Here is a 6,082-nt window from a genome sequence, read left to right on the forward strand (position 1 = left end):
GGGTAATAGTCAAATAGAAGTGTGGATGGCAGAAAGTTTGGGAGACATGTTGGTAGGGATATGCACTGGAGGTGTGTACTTGAATGTTTAAGAACTTTAATTTTTTTTGTCTTACTTATAGGCCTTCAAATGTTGAGGAAAGCTTTGCATTGCTGGACTTGGTGTCCATTCCTGCCTCCTTTATCTTTGCCATTTGTTTGTCTTCAAATGCCTGTATGCAGCCCTCTTGCCTCAGCTTCTCCAGGAGCTGGGGCTACAGACAAGTACTACTCTGCTTAACCCTTTTGTAATTAGTAAAGCATATCAAAGAATGTGTAATTAATGTGGGGCTGGAGAGCTGGCTCAGTGATGAAAAGCACTGGCCTCTCTTGCAGAGGACCTGGGTTCAGTTCTCAGTACCCACATGGCCGCTAACTGCTATCTGTAACTCCAATTTCAGGGGAGTTGTCACTTCACCCAGATGTTCATGCAGGTGAAACACCGATGTACTGAAATAAAAGCAAATGAAATTTTAAACCAAGGATTATACATTGCAAAAGACTAGACATATTTCATTGGAATATTACAGACCCATAAAAAAGAATGCATTGTATCCATGTAGATATGAAGCTTCCCCGTCAAAACCCGAAAAGAATATACTGGGCCTCCATTTGTTTAAGGAAAGTATTAGGGCAGGAGCAACAGACATTTACATCCTCATGTACTTAAATATATGATTGCCTTTTGGTATCCAAAGACATGATCTCCAGGACCCTCTGCTCCCCCAACCATGAAACCAAAATCCATTGGCAGTCCTTTCATAAAGCAGCATGCTATCTTTGTACAACCTACATACAGCCACCTAGATTTACTTACACTCACACAAGACAAATTCTTGTTGCACTGTGACATTTAAATTTTCTTACTCACTTTATATCCCAATCATAGCCTCTCCCTCCTCTCCTCCCAGTGGCACCCTAATAAGTCCCTCCCCGATTCCCCCCTCACCTCCTCAGGGAAGGGAGCCTCCCTGGGTACCACCACACCCTGGGACATCTAGTCCCAGCAGGACTGGGTACATCCTCTCCCACTGAGGCCCAACCAGGAGTCCAGTTAGGGGAAGGAGATCTGATGGCAGGGAACAGACCAAGACAGGCCCTGCTCCAGTTGTTAAGGGATCCACATGAAATCCAAGAGGCAGGCACACTTGCTACAAATGTGTAAGGGTCTTAGGTCCAGGCCCTGAAAGCTTTCTGGTTGGTGGCCCAGGCTCCATAACCCCCATGGTCCCAGGTTAGTTGACTCTAGGTCTTCTGGTGTCCTTGACCCCTCTGACTTGCTCACTTCTATCTTTAACTCTTCCACAGGAATTCCTGATCGATACCTGATGATTGGCAATGGGTCTCTGCATCTGCCTCCCTCCACTGCTGGATGAGGCCTCTCTGGAGACAGTTATGCTAAGTTCCTGTCTGCAAGCATAGCAGAGAATCATTAATAGTGCCAGGGGTTATCCCTTCACATGGAATAGGTCTCAACCAATGAGGCAGTCATTGGTTGACTGTGCTCTCAGTCTGTACTCCATCTTTATCCTTGCACGTCTTGTAAACAGAACAAATTTTGTGTTGAAGATTTTATAGGTGGACTGATACCCCCCCTCCCTCCTCTGGAAATCCTACCTGACTACAAGAGGTGGCTACTTCAGTCTCTATACCTCCCTTCTGGTAGGAATTTCAGCTAGGGTCATCCTCACAGACACCCAGTATTCTCCCCTGTCGCAGACCTCCAACTAGTTACTAGAGATGTACCCCACCATTTCCATTCACACTTCCAGCCTTCTCCAGCTCCTCCTCAGCCCTCTCCTACCCAGTTGCCTCTTTTCATCCACCTCCAATTGCTATTAAGTTTCCTCTCCTGAGAGATTTGCTCATCCTCACTTGGGACCTACTTTATTACGCCATATCTTTGGGTCTGTGGATTGAAGTGTGGATATTCTTCAGTTTGTGGCTAATGTCTACTTATAAATGAGTATATATATCATACGTCTTTCTGGCTCCAGGGTACCTTGCTCAGGATGATATTCTCAAGCTCCATCCATTTGCTTGAAAATTTCATATTTTTGTTTTTAATAGCTGAATAGTATTCCATTGTGTAGATGTAACACATTTTCTTTATTTTTCAGTTAAGGGACATTTAGATTATTTCCAGTTTCTGACTATTATGGATAAAGCTGCTATGAGCATAGTTGAACAAGTGTCCTTATAGTATAGTGGGGTATCTTTGGGGTATAATTGGGTTTTGAGGTAGAACTATTTCTGGTTTTCTTAGAAAGTGACAAAGTGATTTCCAAAGTGGTTGTGGACTTTTAATGATTGGTTCTATTTCCTTAGGGATTATAGGAATGTTTAAATAGTTAACCTGACCTTTATTTAACTTTAGTAAGTGGTATCTGTCTGGAAATTAATCCATTTCATTTAGATGTTCCAGTTTTGTGGAGTACAGGCTTTTGAATTTCCTCAGTGTCTGTTGCTATATCTCCCTTTTCATTTCTGATCTTGTTAATTTTGGTCTCTGCCTTTAGTTCGTTTGGCTAAAGGGTTGTCTATCTTGTTAATTTTCTTGGTTTTGTTTGAATCTTCTTCCTAACTGATTTTAGCCCTAATTTTCCTTTTTCCCCTCTTGGGTGTATTTGCTGCTGTTGTTTAGTTTCCATGAATTTTTTAGGTTTTCTGTTGTTGTTGAAGTCCAGCTTTAATCCATGGTGATCTGATAAGATACAAGGCATTATTCCAATTTTCTTGTGTCTGTTGAGGCTTGCTTTGTGACTGACTATATCATCAGTTTTGGAGAAGGTTCTATGAGGTCCTGAGAAGAGGGTGTATTCTTTTGTGTTTGGGTGAAATGTTCTTTATATATCTGTTAGGTCCATCTAATTTACAATGTCAGTTTCATTATTTCTCTCTCTCTCTCTGGATGAACTGTTTATTGGTGAGAGTAGAGTATTGAAGTCTCACACTATTAATATGTGGGGTTCAATGTGAGATTTAAACTTTAGCAATGTTTCTTGCCAAGGACCAGCTTCAGCTTGGAGAGAGGGGTCTGAAAAAGGGGTGTTCAGGAGTGGTGACTCAAAATCAGATCATGGGTGTAAGCAGACAGCCTGTTTTCTGCTCAAAACAGCTTTCTCTACAGATCTCCAGACAGCTCATCCAGTTAGCTCAGCTCTCACAGATCAAAGCCCAGTCTTTTATTTACATATCAGTTCAGTAGTCTACCCCAGTTTCCCTTTTGATTATCCCACCAATCAGCATTTTTTACCTTAGCCCTTTGACTCCTGGGAAAAGACAGCAAGCATATCACATCTTTCTTAACATAAAATGAATTCAGAGATCTGTCTGCCTTTGTAAGCACAGAAGTAAGCTAGCCAGGTGAGATCCTATCCTGAAATTACCATTCCTACCACTCCTGGCCCTGGACCAACTGCCTGTGTCCCAGGCTGACCTAGAGCTCAGGAATTTGCTTGCCTTTGTAAGCACAAACAATAAACTTAGTTGGGTGGGATCTTGCCCTGCAATCACCATTCCCCAAATCTCTATCTCCTTTCTTAATACCTTTTTGCAAAGCTGCCTCATAGTACAGCTGTCTCTGTTCTTTTAGGACCATGAAGCTCCTCATACAATTTATAATGCATCCTTATATTTGCATGGTTGAAAAACCCTGTAAAGGACAGCTCTTACACTGATTTATGTATTCTGAAACTCATGTTTTCAGAGTTCTTTCCCACAGCCTTAAGGGCTATCCTGAAGGTCACCATGTTTACCATTTGTCTGAGACCCTAGATACACTATCAACTTTGTGCTGTCTCTGATTATCATAAAGTCATTAACCATACCAGGGAAGACATTCCCCAATAATCTTGGCATGTAGAATGTGTGTGTCTGTGTGTGTGTGTGTGTGTGTGTGTGTGTGTGTGTGTGTGTGTATACAAGCCTTATGTCCAGTAACCATAAACACTAGTAGAGCCCCATACCCTGCTGGCTCTGTTCCAGGATCAGGAGCCATGTCACACTGTCCCTTCTATGACCAATGCAGGACTCAACAGTTTTGTTTTTTTTTTAATGTGGGTGCCCTTACAAATGTGGGTGCCTTTGTGTTTGGGGCATAGATGTTCAAAATTGACATGTCATCTTGGTGAATTTTTTCTTTAATAACTATGAAGTGTCCTTTCCCATCTCTTGATTAATTTTAATTGAAAGTCTATTTCATTAAATATTAGAATGGATACCCCAGCTTGCTTTTTAGGTCTGTTTGCTTGGAGAACTTTTTTCTAGTCCTTTGCTCTGAGGTAATGTCTATCTTTATTTCTGAGGTATGTTTCTTGTGTGCAACAGAATGATGTATCCTGTTTTTTAATCCATTCTGTTAGCCCTTGTCTTTTTATTGGGGAACTGAGTTCATTGATATTGAGAGATATTAATGACCAATGATTGTTAATTTCCATTACTTTGACGTTGATGCTTGTGTGTGTGTGTGTGTGTGTGTGTGTGTGTGTGTGTGTGTGTAAGCTTCCCTTGATTTGTTTATGCTGGTATGTAATTACTTATTTCCTATGTTTTCTTTTCTGTAGTTAACCACCTCAAGTTGTTTTTCTTCTAGTTTTTTTCTGTATGGCTGGATTTATGGATTTATTGTTTACATTTGGATTTGTTTTGGAATATCTTGTTTTCTCCATCTACGGTGATTGAGAGTTTTGCTGGATATAGTAGTGTAGGTTGGCATCTGTTTTTTTTTTCAAAGGCTGCAAGGTGTCTATCCAATCATTTAGAGTTTCTGTTGAGAAGTTGGGTATAATTCTGATAGGTCCCTCTTTGTATATTACTTGGCCTTTTTCCCTTGAAGCTTTTAATACTCTTTTGTTGTTGTTGTTGTTGTTGTTGTTGTTGTTGTTGTTGTTGTCGTTGTTCTGTAGATTTAATGTTTTGATTATTATGTGGCAGGAGGATTTTCTTTTGTGGTTCAATCTCATTGCTGTTTTGTAAGCATCTTTTCTTTAGGTTGGGAAGGTTTTCTTCTATGATTTTGTTAAAAATATTTTTTGATTCTTGGTGCTGTTCACCTTCTATTATTCCTATTATTCTCATGTTAGATCTTTTCATAGTATCCAGATTTCCTGGATGACTTGTATCAGGAATTTTTTAGATTTAACATTTTCTTTGACTGATGTACCAATTTCTTCTATCATATCTTTTATGTCTGAGATTGTCTCTTCCATCTCTTGTATTCTGTTGGTGATGATCATGTTTTTTTCCTGTTGTCTTCCCAAGGTTTTACATCTCCAGGATTCCCTCAGTTTATGTTGTCTTTATTGTTTCTATTTCTATTTTCAGGTCTTGAACAGTTTTATTTCCTTCACCTGTTTAATTTTATTTTCCTGTATTTCTTTAAGGGATTTGTTTCTACTTTAAAGGCCTCTACCTGTTCAATTGTATTTTCCTGTATTTCTTCAAAGAATGTATTCACTTCCTCTTTATAGGCATCTATCATCATTATAAGATTGGATTTAAGATCATGTTCTTTTCCTTTTGTTGTGTTAGGATATCAGGACTTACTGTGGTAGGATAGCTGTGCTCTGAAGATGTCATATTGCCCTGACTTTTGCTGATTGTGTTAATGCTGGCCTTTAGTCATCTGGTTGCCCCTGGATGTTCCTCATGTAACAAGTATTGGGAGGGGGAACCTAACCTTGATGTTCCTTATACCACAGGGCCTCTGATGGGTATCCTTGGGCTGGACAATGGAATTCAGTGGGTAATACAAGTCTCTCAGCAGTTAGGTGTGCCCCTGAGGACATGTGGATGGTAGGGGTGGGACAGGCATAAAGGTGGCAGGACTATGGAGAGGGGAACAGTACACTTATCAGTGCAGCTGGGAGGTATCCTCAGAACTCATCAGCCAGAGTACAGGGTACTCTGGGTACAGGAAGGAATTTAAACTGTTGGCTTTCTGTTCAGCAGGCCTGATGAAAGTGGGTAGAGAGGTGGCCAGACCACATTAATTTTTTAAAATATACATGGGATTAGATGGTGGCTCAATGGGTAAAATTATT

Source organism: Rattus norvegicus, chromosome 1 (genome assembly GCF_021556685.1).
Source record: "Rattus norvegicus strain SHRSP/BbbUtx chromosome 1, alternate assembly SHRSP_T2T, whole genome shotgun sequence".
NCBI classification, from domain to species: domain Eukaryota; kingdom Metazoa; phylum Chordata; class Mammalia; order Rodentia; family Muridae; genus Rattus; species Rattus norvegicus.